At 36.7% G+C, this 22,503-nt stretch overlaps 1 pseudogene; it reads left to right on the top strand.

Annotated features, from left to right (window-relative positions):
- Positions 1 to 21,244, top strand: part of LOC140516590 (large ribosomal subunit protein uL3 pseudogene) — a 49,936-nt pseudogene extending 28,692 nt beyond the window's left edge.
- The last annotated feature ends 1,259 nt before the right edge of the window (positions 21,245 to 22,503 follow it).

The following is a 22,503-nucleotide window of genomic DNA, read 5'->3' as shown; positions in this document are numbered from 1 at the left end:
CTTGATCAAGTAAATGAACCTAGGTCTCGTTTAATTTCTTCAACTGTAGAATGGAGATAATAATATCATTTTTCTTTCTGGATTACTGTAAGGAATAGATGAGATATCTGTAAAAACACTCTTAGAACAGTTCCTCACCATAATAGACACTATAAAAATGTTTATTCCTTCTTTTCCATATGACTCTTTTTCCTCCCAAGAATTTCAGAAGTCCATTCTTCCCCCTAATTCTGTCCTTTGTAGGTACAGATGTCCGTTATTTTATGAAGATAGATGGGGGGTAATTCTTTATGCAGATGAATTCAACTATTAAAGTTCTATAACGATGACTTCATATTTGGCTCTTGCATTTCTCTCATCTCTGTTTTACGAATAAAGATTTTTATTTTTATTTTTTTCCTCTTTTTTATTAATTTAACTTTTAACATTCATTTTCACAAAATTTTGGGTTCCACATTTTCTCCCCATTTGTCCCCTCCCCACCCCAAAACACCGAGCATTCTAATTGCCCCTATCACCAATCTGCCCTCTTTTCTATCATCCCTCCCTTCTGTTGTCACCATCTTCTCTTTTGTCCTGTAGGGTCAGGTAACTTTCTATACCCATTTACTTGTATTTCTTATTTCCTAGCAACAAGAACATTACTCAACAGTTGTTCCTAAAACTTTGAGTTTCAACTTCTCTTCGTCCCTCCCTCCCCACCCATTCCCTTTGGAAGGCAAGCAATTCAATATAGGCCATATCTGTGTAGTTTTGCAAATGACTTCCACAATGGTCATGTTGTGTAAGACTAACTATATTTCCCTCCATCCTATCCTGCCCCCCATTGCTTCTATTCTCTCTTTTGATCCTGTCCCTCCTCAAGAGTGTTGACTTCAAATTGCAACCTCCTCCCATTGCCCTCCCTTCCATCATCCCCCCCACCCTGCTTATTCCCTTCTCCCCCACTTTCCTGTATTGTAAGATAGGTTTTCATATCAAAATGAGTGTGCATTTTATTCCTTCCTTTAGTGGAATGTGATGAGAGTAAACTTCATGTTTTTCTCTCACTTCCCTTTTTTTTCCCTCCACTAAAAGGTCTTTTGCTTGCCTCTTTTATGAGAAATAATTTGCCCCATTCCATTTCTCCCTTTCTCCTCCCAATGTATTTCTCTCTCACTGCTTGATTTCATTTTTTTAAGATATGATCCCTTCCTATTCAATTCACTCTGTGCTGTGCTGTGCTGTGTGTGTGTGTGTGTGTGTGTGTGTGTGTGTGTGTGTAATCCCACCAACTACCCAGATACTGAAAAGTTTCAAGAGTTACAAATATTGTCTTTCCATGTAGGAATGTTAACAGTTCAACTGTAGTAAGTCCCTTGTGACTTCTCTTTCTGTTTACCTGTTCATGCTTCTCTTCATTCTTGTGTTTGAAAGTCAAATTTTCTTTTCAGCTCTGGTCTTTTCATCAAGAATTCTTGAAAGTCCCCAATTTCGTTGAAAGGCCATTTATTTCCCCCTGAAGTATTATACTCAGTTTTGCTGGATAGGTGATTCTTGGTTTTAGTCCTAGTTCTTTTGACTTCTGGAATATCCTATTCCATGCCCTTCAATCCCTTAATGTAGAAGCTGCTAGATCTTGTGTTATCCTGATTGTATTTCCACAATACTTCAATTGTTTCTTTCTAGCTGCTTGAAATATTTTCTCCTTGACCAGAGAACTCTGGAATTTGGCCACAATGTTCCTAGGAGTTTCTCTTTTTGCATGTCTTTCAGGAGGTGATCTGTGGATTCCTTGAATCCTTATTTTGCCCTCTGGTTCTAGAATACCAGGGCAGTTTTCCTTGATAATTTCCTGAAAGATGATGTCTAGGCTCTTTTTTTGATCCTGGCTTTCAGGTAGTCCCATAATTTTTAAATAGTCTCTCCTGGATCTATTTTCCAAGTTAGTTGTTTTTCCAATGAGATATTTCACATTATCTTCCATTTCTTCATTCTTTTGGTTTTATTTTGTGATTTCTTGGTTTTTCACAAAGTCATTAGCCTCCATCTGTTCCATTCCAATTTTGAAAGAACTATTTTCTTCAGTGAGCTTTTGAACCTCCTTTTCCATTTGGCTAATTCTGCTTTTGAAAGCATTCTTCTCCTCATTGGCTTTTTGAACCTCTTTTGCCACTTGAGTTAGCCTATTTTTCAAGGTATTATTTTCTTCAGCATTTTTTTGGATCTCCTTTTTCAAGGTGTCGACCTGCTTTTGATGCTTTTCTTGCATCTCTCTCATTTCTTTTCCCAGTTTTTCCTCCATCTCTCTTACTTGATTTTCAAAATCCTTTTTGAGCTCTTCCATGCCCTGAGGCCATGGTATATTTATTTTGCGTGTGTGGGATACAGAAGCCTTGACTTCTATGTCTTTCCCTGATGGTAAGCATTGTTCTTCCTCATCTGAAAGGAAGGGAGTAATTATCTGTTCAACGAGAAAGTGACCTTCTATCGTTTTATTTTTTGTCCCTTTTCTGGGCGTTTTCCCAACCAGTGACTTGACTTCTGAGTCTTCTTTTCACTCCCACCATCCCTTCAGATCCACCCAGCCAGTGCTTGGGGTCTGAGATTCAAATGCTGCCTCTCAGCCTCAGGGCTTTGGGTGGGGTGAGGCTGCTATTCAGTGTGAGATTAAGTTCAGCTGCTCAGGTAGGGGCAGGACTGCAACAAGGGGCTCAGTCCCCTCAGGGGGTTTATGCAGAGACCTTCAACAATGAATCCAAGCTCCTGCCTGCTTGGGGAGCCCTGGTCCACTGCCACCCCTGCTGCTGCTTTCCAAGGGGGCCTGAGTTATGGGGACACCCCACTCCCCTCTCGACCAGCCAAAGAGACCCTCTCACTGACCTTTGGCACCTGTGGGTGGAGTGACCTGCACTGCTGCTGGAAATTCTTTCACTGAAGCCTGCTCCGATCGGCTCCTCTTGGCGCTGGGTAGCCAAGGAAGGCCTGGGCTCTGCTCTGGGTCCAGGGTGCAATGGACCTTTCCAGTCAGGTTTTCAGGGCTCTCTGGAACAGAAATCTCCTCCACTTCATTGTTCTGTGGCTTCTGCTGCTCCAGAATTTGTTGGGAGTTCTTCTTTACAGATATTTTATGGGCTGTGGGTTTCAGAGCTAGCATATGCATGTCTTCCTACTTCGCCATCTTGGCTCCTCCCCCCTGAAGATTTTTAACAAGCCCTAGCATGACTACTATTTTCTTCACAAACTTTCACTTGAAATTTCTTATTGATTTTTAAAACTTTCAACTTTTCAATGCCTGTGAAATTTGAGAAATTCTTTGATTTCCTCCCAATCCTGGTGTACTCAAAGTTATCTGAGCAAACTTTCAACTGCATTTTTTTAGAAGTTTCTCCAAATTCTGTAGACATCGGTTGGTCCTTTCCACCTTCAGGATTACATAAGAGAGAAAAGAGTAGACACAAACAATTTTCTTCACAACAATAGTAGTGAACACACAATGTTCTGAGACTGATTCTGTGTCTATTTTTGTTATTACCCAGTTCTATATTCCAGTATGATGTTCTGATCTAATATTAGCAATCAGTTCAATTCATTTCACTTAAGATTTATCAGTAAGATTAGACATATGGTTATGTAGTAGAAATACGAAGACAAAAATCCAAGCTGCGCTTGCCTATCAGGAGCTTATATTCTATTATAAGTTGAAAGAAATGAAATGTTGTAATGGTAATTTAAATGGGAAAATCTTTCCTATTCATTAATAGCCCCATGTGACCTTCCTGGGTCACTTGGAAATTAGAGTCACATGGAGCCTGTGCTGGGAGAAGTTTGATAAATCAGTGGAGCAGGAAGGGTGGGGCAGGAAGGGGCAGAGCTAGAGCACAGCTGAGAGGAAATTCATCAGAAAGCAGTCAGAACTGGAAAAGGCAGCTGGCTAGCATGAGTGAGAGAGTCTGTTTGTGATTTGTTAAAGGGAACTGGTTTGTGGGAAGCATAACAGAGGGAAGGTTTGGGGATGAATTGTTATTGTATATAGATTTTTTTAATTACTATGATGCATTTGACTATCTGGTATCTGAACAAATATTTTGATTCTGTCTTCCATGGGGAAAATCTGTTGTATTTAGTGATTCCAAATTGTGATGGGATATTCATGACTGCCATAGGCACTGTGAATATCACATTGGAGCTACAAACTCCCTACAAACTAGGGATTAGAAGTAGAGCATAGAAAAATACTGCAATTGGTTTAATTGCTTGAATAATGTCTTAAGAGAAGGAGGTACCTGATTTACTGGTATTTGCACTTCAGAAAAACAGGTTAATTGGGTCCCTTTGGTCTTAGGCTTCTATCATTCTGGATGAATTGCCATCCTTCCATATACAAACACTTACCAAGGATTCAGGTCATGTCTTATATGAACTTTCTTACCCTTTCCCATTCTTGTTTCCTTCCATCCATGCATGTTTTCTTTGGCTCTGTTTACATCCTTTAGGAGGTAAAAAAGGTCCTACCTTTACATACTCACCTGAAGGTCTCTCAAAATGTATTGTCCAGCCTGGATAACTTGTTTAAGTCTTTTTCCCCTGAGTATCAGCGTTGCACTTAGGCATTAAAACAGCCCATGATAATATGACACAACCTATTGATACACACTATTAACATCAGATGAAATTTGGATTCTTCAGATAACAGATTTCTCCACAACTCACAAACCTATAACTAGGTAGTATAATGGATAGACTAATAGGCCTGGAGTGAGGAAAACTTGGAGTGTAAATTCTACTTTGACTCTTTTTTTAAAAATAAGCTCTTCAATAATCTATTCAAAAAGGGGAAATCCCATTGTTTATGACCAATTCTTTTTATATTATGATCTTAATCATCAACAAATAAAAACATTAGTATAAAAAACGATTGTATATGAAACTAAACTCGTATGCAGTTTCTTATAAATCATTCTTTTTTTAACGTTCTACAATCACTACCATAAAACTTAGATTTTTCCCCTCGTACTTATCCCCCACCACTGCCCTCCCTCCCCAAGATGGCATACAATTCTATATAGGATCTACACATACTTACCTACTGAATACGTTTTCACTGTAGTCATTCTGTGTAGACCAACTAAAAAGAATGGAAGAAATGATAGAACAAATCAAAACATAATACACACACACACACACACACACACACACACACACAATGATCAGCTACATTCTGTGAATGACTTTCATATTTCTTTCTCTGAGTTTGGAAGGCATTTTGCCTTAGAAGACCATTGGGAATTTTTTTTTAAGTCCTTGCATTGCTACGAAATTCCAAGTCTACCAGAAAAAACTCTTGCACACTGTGGTCGTTGCTGTGCACAAAGTTTTCCTGGTTCTGCTCCTTTCGCTCAGCATCATATCATATAAGTCCTTCAAGGTCTCTCTGAAGTCTTCTTCTTCATCGTTTCTTATGGCGCAATAGTATTCCATTATATTCATATACCATAATTCATTCTGCCATTCCCCGGTTGATGGGCATCCCCTTGACTTCCAGTTTTGGGCAACTACAAAGAGTGCTGCAATAAATATTTTTGCACATGTGGGACCCTTTCCCATTTTTATGATTGCTTGGGGATATAGTCCTAGAAACGATATTGCTGAGTCAAAGGGTATGCACATTTTATAGCCCTTTGGGCATAGTTTCAAACTGCTCTCCAGAATGGTGGGATGAGCTCAAAACTCCACCAACAATGAGTAAGTATTCCAACTCTCCCATAAACTCTCCAACATTTATAATTTTCCTGTTCTCTCGTATTTGCCAATCTAATAGGTGTGGTGTAGTACCTCTGAGTTTTTTTTATTTGTATCTCTCTAATCAAAAGTGATTTAGAGCATTTTTTCCATATGATTATAGATATCTTTAATTTCTTCCTCTGAAAACCGCTTGTTCATACCCTTTGACCATTTATCAATTGGGGGAATGACTTGTATTATTGTACATTTGACTCAGTTCTCTATATATTCTAGAAATGAGGTCTTTATCCCTGAGATTGGCTGTAAAAATTCTTTACCAGTTTACTACATCCCCCCGAATTTTGGTTGCATTGGATTTGGTTGTGCAAAAACTTTTCAGTTTAATGTAATCAAAATTATCCATATTGCATTTTATAATGCTTTCTATCTCTTCTTTAGTCATAAATTTGATAAATACACTATTCCTTGCTCCTCTAGTTTGTCCATGCTATCAGTCCTTATACCTAGATCGTGTACCCATTTGGACTTTATTCTTGTGTATGGTGTCAAGCATGGGTGTATGCCTAGTTTCCTCCACACTGTTATCCAGTTTTCCCAACAATTTTTGTGGAACAGTGAGTTCTTTTCCCAAAGTTGGGGTCATTGGGTTTATCAAATAGGAGGTTGCTATATTCCTTACCTTCTGTTTCTTGAGTGCCTAGTCTATTCCGCTTGTCTACCCTTCTGTTTCTTAGCCAGTACCAAGTTATTTTGATAATTGCTGCTTTATAATACAATTTAAAATCTGGTAGCACTAGGCCGCCTTCCCACCTTTGATATTCTGGATCTTTTGTTCTTCCAGATGAATTTTGATGTTATTTTATCCAGATCTAGAAAATAATTATATGATAGCTTAATTGGTATGGTGCTAAATAAGTAAATTAATTTCAATAGAATTGTCATTTTTATTATATTAGCTCAGCCTACCCATGAGCAACTGATGTTTTTTCACTTACTTAGATCTGACTTTATTTGTACAAAAAGTGTCTTGGAATTGTGTTAATATAGTCCCTGAGTTTGTTGTGGCAGGTAAACTCCCAAGTGTTTCATAGTGTCTACCCTAGCTTTAAATGGGATTTCTGTTTTTATCTCTTGCTGTTGTACTTTGTTACTAATATGTAGGAATGCAGAAGATTTGTGCGGGTTTATTTTGTAAGCTGCAACTTTGCCAAAGTTGTTTATTATTTCAAGTAATTTTTTACTTGAATCTCTGGGATTCCCTAAGTATATCATCATATCATCTACAAAGAGTGATAGCTTAGTTTCTTCTCTGCCTGTTGTTAATCCTTTAATTTCTTTATCTTGTTTAATTGCTACAGCTAACATTTCTAGTACCATATTGAATAATAGTGGTGATAATGGACATCCTTGTTTCACCCCTGATCTTATTGGAAATGCATCTAGCTTATTTCCACTGCATATAATGCTTGCTGAAAGTTGTAGGTAGATACTGCTTATTATTTTATGGAAAGTTCCCTTTATTTCTATGTTCTCCAGAGTTTTTAATAGTAAGGGTGTTGTATTTTTTTGAAAGCTTTTTCTGCATCTGTTGAGATAATCATGTGGTTTTTTTAGTTTTGTTGATGATATGATCGATAATGCTAATAGTTTTTCTAATATTGAACCAGCCCTGCATTCCTGGTATGAATCCTACTTGACCATAATGTATTATTCTTGTGAAAAGATGCTGTATTCATTTTTCTAAAATCTTATTTAAAATTTTAACATCTATATTCATTAGATAAATTGGTCTATAATTTTCTTTCTCTGTTTTGTCTCTTCCTGATTTAGGTATTAAAACCGTATTTGTATCATGAAAAGAATTTGGGAGGACTCCTTCTTCCCCAGTTTTCAAAAATAGTCAATATACTATTGAAATTAACTGTTCTTTAAATGCTTGATAGAATTCACTTGTAAATCCATCTGGCCCTGAAGAATTTTTCCTAGGGAGTTCATCGATGGCTTGTTCAATTTCTTTTTCTGAAATGGGGTTGTTAAAGTATTCAAATTCCTCTTCTGTTTATCTGGGCAATTTGTATTTTTTAAAATACTCATCCATTTCATTTAGATTATCGAATTTGTGGGCATAAAGTTGGACAACATAATTTCTAATTATTGTTTTAATTTTCTCCTCATTGGAAGTGAGTTCACCCCTTTCTTTTTTGATATTAGTAATTTGAGTTTCTTCTTTCTTTTTTTAATAAAATTGACCAAAGTTTTATCAATTTTATTAGTTTTTTCATAAAACCAACTATTGGTTTTATTTATTAATTCAACAGTTATCTTAATTTCAATTTTATTCACCTCTTCTTTGGTTTTGAGTATTTCTAATTTGGTATTTACTTGGGGATTTTCAGCTTTTTCAGCTGCATGCCCAAATCATTGATCTCCTCTTTCTCTATTTTATTTATGTAGGCATTCAAAGACATAAAACTTCCACTAAGAACTACTTTTGCAGTACCCTATAACATCTGGTAGGTTGTCTCATTGTTGTCACTCTCTTGGATGAAGTTGTTGATTGTTTCTTTGATTTCTTCTTTAACCCACTCTTGCTTTAGGATTAGATTATTTAGTTTCCAATTAATTTTTGGTTTATCATTCTATGGCCTTTTAATACATATGATTTTTATTGTATTATGATCTGAGAAGAATGCATTGATTATTGCTGCTTTTCTGTACTGGATTGTGAGGTTATTATGTCTTGGAACATAGTCAGTTTTTGTAATTGTGCCATGTACCGCTGAGAAAAAGGTATATTCCTTTCTCTTCCCATTCAGTTTTCTCCAGATATCTATCATATCTACCTTATCCAGAATTTTATTTACCTCCTTAACCTCTTTCTTGTTTATTTTGAGGTTAGATTTATCAAGTTCAGAGAGGGCGAGGTTGACATCTCCCACTAGTATAGTTTTGCTGTCTATTTCTTCCTTCAACTCCCCCAAACTCTCCTCCAAGAATCTGGATGCTATACCACTTGAAGGATACATGTTTAGTAATGAAATTGCTTCATTGCCTATGGTGCCTTTTAGCAGGATATAGTTTCCATCCTTATCCCTTTTGATAAGATCTATTTCTGCTTTTGCTTTGTCTGAGATTAGGATTGCTATCCCTACTTTTCTTACATCAGCTGAAGCACCATATATTCTGCTTCAACCTTTTACCTTTACCCTGTGTGTATCCCCCGTTTTCAATTGTGTTTCTTGTAAACAACATATTGTTGGGTTATGGCTTTTATTCCATTCTACTATCTGTCTCTGTTTTATGGGAGAGTTCATTCCATTCACATTCACAGTTATGATTACAATCTGTGTATTTCCCTCCATCTTCTTTCCCACTGTTAGTGCTTTTAGATCTCCCGTCTCCCTTTCCCTCCTCAATAGTTTTCACTTTTCACCACCACCTTCTGCAGCTTTCCCTTCCTTCTTTTATCCCTCCTCCCTTTTACTCCCTTTTACCCTTACTGCTTCTTCCCTCCCTTTTAGCTTCCCTCGTCTTTCTTCCCCCTTCCCTACTGCATATGGAAGTAGTTAGGATTATCTACTTATGTGTATTGTTCCCTCCTTGAACCAAATCAGATGGGAGTACCTCTCAAACAATGCTCATCTCTCTCCCCTCTTTCCCTCTACTATAATTTGGTACTTCTTCCTGTTATGTGATTTAACAATTTCTGTTTCCTCCTTTTCACACCTCCTGCTACAATCCCTTCACATACTTAAATCATATTTTTTACATGACATAATTTACTTTTTACATGTTCCCTCTTTGTGTATCCTTTTTATATTTCATAATAGATTCATAATTCTCAAGATTAACATATATTATCTTTCCTTATAGGGAGGTAAAATGTTTGCCCTTATTGAGTAACAAGTTTCTCCCCCACCCCCCCATTTACCTTTTTATGTCTCTCTTGAGACCTGCGTTTGAAGATCAAATTTTCTAATCCCTTATTTTGTTGAATGACCATTTCCTTGCCTGAAATGTTTTGCTGAAGTTTATTGGGTAGTTGATCCTTGGTTGTAGTCCCAACTCCTTTGCCTTATGGAATATTGGATTCCAGTTTCTTCAGTCTTTTAATGTAGAAGCTGCAAGGTCCTGCATGATCCTGATTGTAGCTCTTCGATATTTGAATGGTTTCTTTCTGGCTGCCTGTAGTATTTTCTCCTTCACTTGATAGTTCTAAAATTTGGTAACGATGTTTCTTGGGGTTTTGAGTTTGGAATCCCTTTTGGGAAGTGAATGGTGGATTCTTTCAATGACTATTTTGCCCTCTGGATCTAGCATTTCTGGGCAGTTTTCCTTGATGTTTTCCTGGAAGATGTTGTCCAGACTCTTTGTTTTCATTGTGGCTTTCTGGCAGGCCAATAATTCTTAAATTTTCTCTTCTGGATCTGTTTTCCAGGTCAGCTGTTTTTCCAATTAGATATTTTACATTTTCTTCTATCTTTTCATTCTTTAGATTTTGTTTGACTGATTCTTGCTGTCTCATTGAGTCATTAGTTTCTACTTGCCAAATTCTAATGCTTATCAAATTGTTTTCTTCAGTTAACATTTGCATCTCCTTTTCCATTTGTCCAATTGTTCCTTTTAAAGAGTTATTTTTTTCCAGTTAATTTTTGTACTTCCTTTTTCATTTGCTCAATTTTCCTTTTCAAAGAGATGTTCTTGTCAATGAATTATTTTTTTTTTATACTTTTAAAATCATTGGCCAGTTTTGCCTCTGTTTCCTTCTTCACCTGTTCCAGGAGAGTGGTTTATGCATGCGAGCAGTTCATAGTCCATTCTGAAGTTGCAGATGGAAGCACAGTCTCAAGACTGACCTATTTCATATTTGTGTTTTGGTCTTTGTCCCCATAGAAAGATTCTATGGCTTTTTTGCACTTCTTTTGCTTTTTCTTGTTCATGATGCTGATTGTGTGTTATGGATTCTGCTTCTTTCAGTTAGAAACTGCAGAACTTGGTGTTGAACTGACTTATTTGAAAAATCTAAGAGCATGTGTCTTCTTATCTTTTTGTTTTGTGTTTTCCATATCTGCCCTGTGGTTAGCTTGTTAAGTGTCGGGGAGGGGTGGTCTGGTTAAGGAAGATCTCCTCAGCTGAACTAAGGTATAGGCAAGCTCAGGGGATGGTGATCCCACCTGCCCCATTGTCTTCTCTACTTTGACTCTTAGTAGCTTGAGGACATACAACAACATATTGATATTCCCTGCAATTCAGTTTAATAAGATGATCTCCTTAACAGTGTTGCTGTGAGAAAAAAGGAAATAACATATAGAAAACATTTTGTCAACCCCCAAAATCATGTAAATTATTACTGTTACACTAATTGAAAATTGATATGTTGAAATTCTTGGGTCTTTTGATGATTAATTCTGGATGGAAAAGAAAATTTTAAAAATGGGAGTCTTAAACATATGAGATTTTTGTGTCAAGGCATAGCTTGAAGTCAATGAGAATATTGTCCATTTCTTCATTTCAACCTGAATTTAAAATGTAGAGAATTTATTTAAAAGACACTAATAAAAGAAGAGGAATCAAGGGTGGAGGTAGGGAGAACATTTGTAACTGAAAATTAAATTAAATTAAATTTAAAAAAAAGTTTGGTTATTTGTTGTGTTAGAAACAGATAACAGGTAATGCCAATACACGGAGATAAGATAAGGAGAGAACTTAGATAATTTCATTTCTTAATGTGATTTCAATGTATGCGGGAAGTTGTTTTTTGTGATTCAATTAAAATTGTTAGAGATAAAAAGTTATTGATAATAGTAAAGTGGGGATTTTAATATTGGGAAAATTCTGGAAAGGAAGAGTGGCTGGCACACTTGCTAGACTCTATACATGTCGTTCTACCTCCTCCCTTTGTGACTTTCCTCAATTTGTAACTATTGTCTTGATTGATCTTTCTCAGATCTCTGCCCCTTGCAACCCCACATTTTCTCTAGGGCTAGACCAAGTGTTATCTTCTTCAAGAGGACTTTCGTCTTTCCTCCAGTTATTAGCCCTGTCCTATTTAGGGAAATTTATTCTGCGTATATCCATTATATCAGTTTCTATAAATATGATATGTACCCTTAATCAAATTTAACTTCTTCGGGAATTACCTTTCTTTTGCATATGTTTCTACCATGCTTTACCTAGCACCTGGTCCACAGTCAGCCCTTAATAAATACTTCTCAATTATGTCTTAGTAATTGTTGTGCTTCTGAGAGACTAAATGTGAAACAAATTACTGAACAAAAATCATAGCTCTAAAATTTAGAGCTATGAGGGAAATAAGAGTGTTTTTACTTGTCTACTACTCTAGAAATCCAATATTTTTAAAAAAGAAATTGAAGCCACAGAAAGTTAACTAATTTTCCCTAAATGACACAGGTAGTGTGAAGAAAAGTAGAGATTTAACCTCAGGAACTGTGATTCCAAATTATGTCTTTTCCAGTGCACCCCACTACCTCTCATCTCATTGGAGCCTCCTGATAATCAGCCAACCAACCAACAAACATTTAATAATCACCAACTATGTGGCAGACACTGTGAATACAAAGTCAACAATAAAATATACTCTGTCCTCAAGGGACTTACATTATACAAGGACACTATATATAGAAAAGCATATAAAAATATGCAAAAGTAAATACAGAAATAATTTGTAGGAAGACCGTAAAAGCAGTGGGCTTGAAGAAAAGGTACTTATAGGAGACAGAACTTGTTCTGAGCTGGGAAGGGAACTATGGATACTAAGAGGCAAAGGTATGGAAGGAAGACATTCTAGCTATGACTGACATTCTATACAAAAACATCATAGAGGCCAGAAATGGCATGTACAGCAGAGAAAATAAAAAGATCATCAGTATGCCTGGAAATAGAATGTATCATATGAAATTTCATAATTTGTCAGTGTTCTGTCTTGTAAACAAGAGATAAAATAATGAAAAATTTCTTATCTAAGTATAATACCTAACAGACTTGTAAAGAAAATATTTCATTAAAACAAAAAATGTTATAGAAATGTGATATGGAAACTTCCAGGAGCCAAGATGGCAGAGTGATCTGTATATGCTATTCCCCTCCCCTTGTTTACTTTGAAAAACCTGGAGAATATTTCCCTAGGAAAAATCCTGGAGTAGTGGGATCAGCCAAAGGGATAAACAGTGTCTTGGCCTGTGAGGCTAGGAAAATTGCACAGCAGGGGGGTGAGGGGGTTTCCCTCTGGCTGTGGCTGAAGTGGACCAGTGCAGGATCAGAACTGTCCAAGATAGCCCAATCTCAGGAAATCAGGAGAAGATCCTTATCTCCAGGGATGTGGAGCCTGTAATTGCCAGCACCAGAATTCCAGGCATGCTTCAGAACAGCCAGGGGAATTGGGAAGATACCATTGCAGACAGAGTTCACCAACTGCTGAGGCTACCTGTACTCTAGCTCAGGAAAGGAGACCTCTTGTGGCCAGATCACACCTCCCCCACAACTCTTGCAGCTCAGTAACCTCCAGGGTAACTCCAGTGAAACTCAGAAAGACCTCACCTGGCCTCTGCTTTGGCACATCAGCCAGCTCAGCATCAGGTAAGTTACAGCACTCTAGCTTCTAACTGAATGAACCAGAGGCTACAATACACAAAGCCTCAAGTGCTAAGCAAAAAATCATAGGACTGTGGCCTCTGTGCCCCAGAAGCACGGAGTGATCTAAAAGGTGATCATCACGAGCAGAACACAAACTAGAAAAGAAAAGATTATAGAAGCTTACTATAGGGACAAGCTCCAAAAGATGAATACTGAGAAGATGTGCATTGAAACTGTACTTTCATCTAAAACTTCAGAAGGGAATATGAAATGGTCTCAGTCCCAAAGAGCATTCTTAGAAGAGCTCAAGAAGAACTTTAAAAACCAAATTAGAGATTTTAACGATTTTAAAAATATGAGGAAATAATTCATTGAAGAGAATAACTCCTTGAAAAAAAAAATTTGGACGAATGAAAAAGGATGCACAAAACTTCACTGGGAAAATTGGACAAACGGAAAAGGAAATACAAAAGCTAACTGGAGGTAATAACTCCTTAAAAGGAACAATTGGACAAATGGTAAGGAAGATGCAAAAATGAACTGAAGAAAATAATCTGTTAAAAGGTAGAACTTGTCAAGTAGAAGCTAATGACTCTATGAGACATCAAGAATCAATCAAACAAAATCTAAAGAATGAAAAAATAGAAGAAAATGTAAAATATCTCCTTAGAAAAAAAACCCACCTGGAAAATAGATCCAGGAGAGAAAATCTAAGAAATATTGACCTACTAGAAAGCCATGATGAAAAAAGAGCCTGGACAATATCTTCCAAGAAATCATTAAAGAAAAATGTCCAGTAGTCCTAGTTCCAGAGGGCAAAATGATCTTTGAAAGAATCTACTGATCACCCCCTGAAAGGGATCCCAAACTGAAAATACCAAAGAATATCGTTGCAAAATTCCTGGACTACCAAGTGAAGAAGAAATATTGCAGGCAGCCAGAAAGAAACCAAATACCGAGGAGCTACAATCCTTGTAGTCTCTATATTAAAAGACTGAAAGATTTGAAATATGATATTCCATAAGGCAAAGGAGCTGGAACTACAACCAAAGATTAATTACCCAGTAAAGGTGAGCATAACATTTCAAGCAAGGAGACAGCCATTCAGGGAAAGAAGGGATTTTCAGACCTTCCAAATGAAAAGACCAGAGCTCATAGAAAATTTGCTCTTCAAACACAAGTCTCAAGAGAGGCATAAAAAGGTAAACAGGGGGAAAAACTTGTTATTCAATATGGGCAGACTGTTTATATCCCTATAAGGGAAGAAAATTGCTACAAATTTTGAGAATGATGTATTTATTATTATATTTAAAAGAGATATACAGAGATATTAGGAGTGAGTATAAATTAAATGATGTGATGATAAAAAAATGTGATTTAAGAGTGCAATGAAATTGTAACGGGAGATGTAAAAAGGAGGCAGCAGCAAAAGGTAAATTGCATCATGTGAAAAGGAACAAAAACATATTACAGTAGAGGGAAAGAGGGGAGGGAGATGTGCATTCTTTGAGATTTACTTTCATCTTATTTTGTTCAAGAAGGGAACAACAAACTCAGTTAAGTAGAAATCTAAATAACTTTCTCGGTAGTAGGAAGGGAAAAGGGAAAGAAAAGGGAGGTGAGACTAAAAGGGAGGGAAGTATTAAGGAAAAGAGGGGCAAAAGGGAGTGGGGCTGAAAGAAGGGAGGGAGGACTGAGGGAGACGGTGGAAAAAATTAAAACTCTTGTGAAGGAGAAGGGAGAACTAAAAGTAAAGTAGGGGGAAAATAGGATGGATGGAAAGTAACAGAAAGTAGCCTTAACTGTGAATGTGAATGGGGTGAACTCTCCCATACAATGGAGGCATATAGCCGAATGAATTAAAAACCAGATTCCAATAACACATGGTTTACAACAAACACATTTGAAAAGGGGAGATACAAAAGGGTTAAAGGTCAAAGATTGGAGCAGAATGTATTATGCTTCAACTGATGTAAAGCAGATGTAGCAATCGTTATCTCAGGCAAAGCAAAAACAGAAATAGATCTAATCAAACGAGACAAGGAAGGAAACTATATACTGCTACAAGGTACGATAGAAAACGAAGCAACACCATTACTAAATATATATACACCCAGTGGTATAGCATGCACATTCTTGAAGGAGAAGTTAAGGGAGTTTCTGGAAGAAATAGACAGCAAAATTATGCTAGTGGAGGAAGTCAACAACCCCTTGTCCGAACTTGATAAATCTAACCTCAACATAAGCAAGAAACAAGTTAAGGAAGTGAATAAAGCCCTGGATGAAGTAGATATGATAGATATCTGGAGAAAATTGAAGGATACAGAAAGGAATACACTTTTTCTCGGCAGTACATGGCACATATATGAAAACTGAACATCTATTAGGGTTTAAAAACCTCGTAATCCAGTGCAGAAAGGCAGAGATAATCAATGCATCCTTCTCCCATCATAATGCAATAAAAATTATATGTAATAAAAGACCATGGAAAGATAGAACAAAAGTTACTTGGAAACTAAACAATCTAATCCTAAAGAATGAGTGGGTTAAACAACAAATCATGAAAACAATCAACAACTTTATTCAAGAGAATGAAAAAATGAGACAACCTACTAAAACTTATGGGATACTGCAAAAGCAGTTCTTAGAGGAAGTTTTATGTCATTGAACTCCTACATGAATAAAATAGAGAAAGAAAAGTTCAGTGAATTGGGCATGCAGTGGACAAAGTTACAAAAAGAACAAATTAAAAATCCCCAAGTAAATACCAAATTAGAAATACTGAAAACCAAAGGAAAGATTAATAAAACTGAAATTAAGAAAATGATTGAACTAATAAATAAAACTAGGAGTTAGTTTATGAAAAAACCAGTAAAATTGATAAACCTTTTGTCAATTTCATTAAAAAGGAGAAAGAAGAAAACCAAATTATCAATATAAAAAATGAATAGGGTGAACTCACCTCTAATGAGGAGGAAATTAAAACAATAATTAGAAATTACTTTGCCCAACTGTATGCATATAAATTTGACAATCTAAGTGAGATGGATGAATATTTAAAGTGTATATATATATATATATATATATATATATATATATATATATATACACACACACCACACACACGTATATGTGTGGGTGTTGCCAAAATTAGCAGAAGAGGAAGTTTAATACTTTTTAAAATTTCTTTTATTAATTTTATTTATCTTTAGTGCTGTATAATCACTACCATAAAACTTAGATATTTTTTCCCCAACCTACCCCCTATAACCCAACTCCCTCCCCAAGATGGCATACAATTCTATATAGGATCTACACATACATTTTTATTCAATACATTTTCACTATGGTCATGCTGTGTAGAAGAACTAAAATAAATGGGAGAAATCTTGCAACAAACCAAAATATTAAACAGAGAAAAGAAATGATCTCCTACATTCTGTGATTGAATTCCATAGTTCTTTCTCTGGATGTGGAAGGCATATTGCTTAGAAGATCATTGGGAATATTTTTTTTTAAGTCCTCACATTGGTATGAAGATCCAAATCTACAAGAAAAAACTCTCACACACTGTGGTTCCTGCTGTGCACTAAGTTCTCCTGGTTCTCCTCCTTTCGCTCAGCATCAGATTATATAAGTCTTTCCAGGCCTCTCTGAAGTCTTCTTGTTCATCATTTCTTATGGCACAATAGTGTTCCATTATATTCATATACCGTGTTTTATTCAGCCATTCCCCAATTGACGGACATTTCCTTGATTTCCTGTTCTTGACCACTACAAAGAGGGCTGTTATAAATATTTTTGTGCATGTGGGACCCTTTCTGATTTTACGATTTATTGGAGATACAATCCTAGAAGCAATATTGCTGGGTCAAAGGGTAGCACATTTTGGTGGTCCTTTGGGCATAGTTTTAAATCACTCTCCAGTATGGTTGGATGAGCTCACAGCTGGACCAAAAATGAATTAGTGTTCCAACTCTCCCACATTATGATTATGAAACTGAAAAAGTAAATTAATTTCGGCAGAATTGTCATTTTTATTATATTGACTTAGCCCACCCACGAGCAACTGATGTTTTTCCACTTACTTAGATCTGGCTCTATTTGTACAAAAAATGTTTTGTAATTCTCTTCACATAGTCCCTGAGTTTGTTTTGGCAGGTAAACTCCCAAGTGTTTCATAGTGTCTACCCTAGCTTTAAATGGGATTTCTCTTTTTATCTCTTGCTGCTGTACTTTGTTACTAATATATAAGAATGCAGAAGATTTGTGCAGGTTTATTTTATAAGCTGCAACTTTGCCGAAGTTGTTTATTATTTCAAATAATTTTTTACTTGAATCTCTGGGATTCCCTAAGTATATCAACATATCATCTACAAAGAGTGATAACTTAGTTTCTTCTCTGCCTGTTGTTAATCTTTAATTTCTTTATCTTGTTTAATTGCTACAGCTAACATTTCTAGTACCATATTGAATAGTAGTGATGATAATGGACATCCTTGTTTCACCCCTGATCTTATTGGAAATGCATCTAGCTTATTTCCACTGCATATAATGCTTGCTGAAAGTTGTAGGTAGATACTACTTATTATTTTATGGAAAGTTCCCTTTATTCCTATGTTCTCCAGAGTTTTTAATAGGAATGGGTGTTGTATTTTTTCGAAAGCTTTTTCTGCATCTGTTGAGATAATCATGTGGTTTTTGTTAGTTTTCTTGTTGATATGATCGATGATGCTAATAGTTTTTCTAATATTGAACCAGCCCTGCATTCCTGGTATGAATCCTACTTGACCATAATGTATTATTCTTGTGATAAGATGCTGTATTCGTTTTGCTAAAATCTTATTTAAAATTTTAACATCTATATTCATTAGGTAAATTGGTCTATAATTTTCTCTCTCTGTTTTGTCTCTTCCTGATTTAGGTATTAAAATTGTATTTGTATCATGAAAAGAATTTGAGAGGACTCCTTCTTCCCCAATTTTTAAAAATAGTCTATATGGTATTGGAATTCACCGTTCTTTAAATGTTTGATAGAATTCACTTGTCAATTCATCTGGCCCTGGAGATTTTTTCCCGAGGAGTTCATTGATGGCTTGTTGAATTTCTTTTTCTGAGATGGGGTTGTTTAAGGATTAAATTTCCTCTTCTGTCAATCTGGGCAATTTGTATTTTTTAAAATACTCATCCATCTCATTTACGTTGTCGAATTTATGGGCATAAAGTTGGGCAAAGCAATTTCTAATTATTGTTTTACTTTCCTCCTCGTTGGAGGTGAGTTCACCCCTTTTCTTTTTGATATTAGTAGTTTGATTTTATTCTTTCTTTTTTTTAATGAAATTAACCAAAGTTTTATCAATTCTATTAGTTTTTTCATAAAACCAACTATTGTTTTTTTTTTTATTAATTCAATAGTTTTCTTAATTTCAATTTTGTTAATCTATCCTTAGGTTTTCAGTATTTCTAATTTGGTATTTACTTGGGGATTTTCAATTTGTTCTTTTTCTAGCTTTTTCAGCTGCATGTCCAAGTCTTTGATCTTCTCTTTCTCTATTTTATTTTTGTAGGCATTCAAAGACATAAAACTTCCCCTAAGAACTGCTTTTGCAGTATCCCATAAGATTTGGTGTTTTCTCTCCTTTTTCTCATTCCCTTGAATGAAGTTGTTGATTGTTTCTATGATTTTTTGTTTAACCCACTCCTTCTTTAGTATTAGATTATTTAGTTTCTAATTGATTTTTGTGTTGTCTTTCCATAGCCTTTTATTACATATAACTTTTATTGCATTATGATCTGAGAAGGATGCACGTGATTATCTCTGGCTTTCTGCACTGGATTGTGAGGTTTTTATGTCCTAATACATGATCAAATTTTGTATATGTGCCATGTACCACTGTAAAAAAAGTGTATCTCTTTCTTTTCCCATTCACTTTTCTCCAGAGATCTATCATATCTACCTTATCCAGAGTTTTATTTACCCCCTTAACCTCTTTCTTGTTTATTTTGTGGTTAAATATATCAAGTTAAGGGGGGGGCGGGGTTGAATCTATTTCTTCCTTCAACTCTCCCAACCTCTCCTTTATGAATTTGGATGCTATACCACTTGGAGCATACATGTTTAGTAATGGTATTGCTTCACTGTCTGTGGTGCCTTTTTAGCAGGAAATAGTTTCCTTCCTTATCTCTTTTGATTAGATCTATTTCTGCTTTTGTTTTAACTGAGATTAGGATTGCTACCCCTACTTTTCTTACATCAGATGAAGCACAATATATTCTGCTCCAACCTTTTACCCTCACCCTGTGTGCATCCCCCCATTTCAGATGTGTTTCTTGTAAACAACATATTGTTGGATTATGGCTTTTAATCCATTCTGCTATCCATCTCCGTTTTATAGGAGAGGTCATTCCATTCACATTCACAGTTATGATTACAATCTGTGTATTTCCCTCCATCCTCTTTCCCACAATTTGGACTTGTAGTTCTCCCCCTCCCTTCCCCTCCTCAATTGTTTTCACTTTTTATCACCACATCCTCCAGCCTTCCCTTCCTTCTTTTAGCCCCCTCCCTTTTACTCCCTTTTCATCTTACTACTTCTTTCCTCCTTTTTAGCTTCCCCTCCCCTTTCATTACTCTTCCCCTCCTACTGCCTATAGAGGTCGTTCAAATTATATACTTAGCTCCTAACTCGCCTCTGCAGCAGCCGCAGGTTCTTCAGTAGCAGCACGTCCCCAAAATTCTCCACTCCCAGGCATGGGTCTCTGGGCTTCCTATCTCGAAAGAGAAGTAGCAGGCACCGGAGGAAGGTTAAGAGCTTCCACAAAGATGACCCCTCCAAGCCCATCCATCTGACTGCCTTTCTGGGCTACAAGGCAGGCATGACCTATATTGTTCGAGAAGTGGACAGTACAGGCTCAAAGGTCAATAAGAAGGAAGTCGTCGAGGCTGTGACGATCATGGAGACGCCCCCCATGGTCACTGTGGGCATCGTGGGCTATGTGCAAACCCAAGGAGGCCTGCGGAGCTTTAAAATCATCTTTGCAGAGTACATCAGTGATGAGTGTAAGAAGTGATTCTATAGAATTGGCCAAAGTCCAAGAAGAAGGCCTTCACCAAGTATTGCAAAAAGTGGCAAGATAAGGATGGCAAAAAGGAGCTGGAGAAAGACTTGAGGAGCATGAAAAAGTACTTCCAGGTGATCCGTGTCATTGCCCACACCCAGATGCGCCTGCTCCCTCTGAGGTAGAAGAAGTCTCACCTGATAGACATCCAGGTGAATGGAGGTAGCGTGGCTGAGAAACTGGACTGGGCCTGTGAGAAGCTGGAGCAGCAGGTGCCCATGTCCACCGTGTTTGGGCAAGATGAGATGATTAATGTCATTGGGGTGACGAATGGCAAGGGTTACAAAGGTGTTACTAGCTACTGGCACCAAGAAACTGCCAGGAAAAAACCCATGGAGGGCTGTGTAAGGTGGCATGTATTGAAGCTTAGCATCCTGCCCGGGTAGCCTTCTCTGTGACTCGAGCTGGTCAGAAGGGCTATCACCATCGCACTGAGATCAACAAAAAGATCTACAAGATTGGCCAAGGCTGCCAGATCAAGGATGGCAAACTTATCAAGAACAATGCATCCACAGATTATGATCTGTCCAACAAGAGCATCAATCCTTGGGGAGGCTTAATCCACTATGGTGAAGTGACCAATGATTTTATCATGTTGAAAGGCTGTGTCGTTGGGACCAAGAAGCGTGTCCTCACCCTGTGAAAGTTTCTGCTGGTACAGACCAAACGTCATGCCCTGGAGAAGACTGACCTGAAATTTATTGACACCACACCCAAATTTGGCCACGGTCGGTTCCAGACTGTGGAGGAGAAAAAAGCTTTCATAGGGCCACTCAAAAAGGACTGAGTCGCAAAAGAAGCTGTCTGATGTTTCCAGACCAATTTGGAGCTGGTGGATTCTGAATAAATTTTTCACAATTAAAAATAAAAGAATTATTTACTTAATTAAGCTTATTGTTCCGTCCTTGAACCAAATCAGATGAGAGTACCTCTCAAACAAAGCTCATCTCCCTCTCCTCTTTCCCTCTGCTATAATTTTGTATTTCTTCCTGTGATGTAATTTACCATTTTATGCTTCCTCCTTTTCATACCTCCTGTTACAATCTCTTTGTATTCTTAAATCATAGTTTTGTCATCACATCATTTATTATATAATATTCCTTCTATGTATATGCCTTTTATCTTTCATAATACATGTACAATTCTCAAGATTAACAGGCATCATCTCTTATAGGGGGTAAACAGTTTGCCCAAATTGAGGAACAAGGTGTTTTTTTCCTCACTTACCTTTTTATGCCTCTCTTAAGACCTGCGTTTGAAGATCGACTTTTCTATTAAATGCTGGCGTTTTTGTCAGGAAGGCCTGGAAATCCCTTATTTCATTGACTGTCCATCTCCTTGCCTGAAATATTATGCTAAACTTTGCTGAGTAATTAATCTGTGACTGTAGTCCCAGCTCTTTTGCCTAACGGGATATCGTATTCCAATTCCTTTGATTTTTAGTGTAGAAGCTGCAAGGTCCTATGTGATCCTGACTTTAGCTCCTCAATATTTGAATGGTTTCTTTCTGGCTGCCTGTAGTATTTTCTCCTTCATTTGATAGTTCTGGAATTTGGCAACAGTATTTCTTGGGGTTTTGAATTTAGGATCCCTTTCAGTGAATGGTGGATTATTTTGATGACTGTTTTGCCCTCTGTAACTAGCACTTCTGAGCAGTTTTCCTTGATGATTTCCTGGAAGATATTATCCAGACTCTTTTGTTTTTATTGTGACTTTCTAGCAGGCCAATAATTCTGATATTTTCCTTCCTGCATCTATTTTCCAGGTCAGTTGTTTTTCCAGTTAGATATTTTACATTTTCTTCTATCTTTTCATTCTTTAGATTTTGTTTGACTGATTCTTGCTGTCTCATAGAGTCATTAGTTTCTACGTGCCCAATTCTAGTTTTTATCAAATTGTTTTCTTCAGTTAACTTTTTCTGTCCAGTTTTTCCTTTTAAGAAATTATTTTCTCCAGTTAGTTTTTGAACTTCATTTTCCATTTGTTCAATATTCTTTTTAAAGAGATATTCTCTTCTTGGAATTCTTTTTTCACACTTTTAAAATCATTGGCCAGTTTCTCTTCTGT

Source organism: Notamacropus eugenii, chromosome 1, assembly GCF_028372415.1.
Source record: "Notamacropus eugenii isolate mMacEug1 chromosome 1, mMacEug1.pri_v2, whole genome shotgun sequence".
NCBI lineage: Eukaryota > Metazoa > Chordata > Mammalia > Diprotodontia > Macropodidae > Notamacropus > Notamacropus eugenii.
Note: the sequence above shows the minus strand (reverse complement) of the source record. Positions and strands in the feature narration are given on the sequence as shown.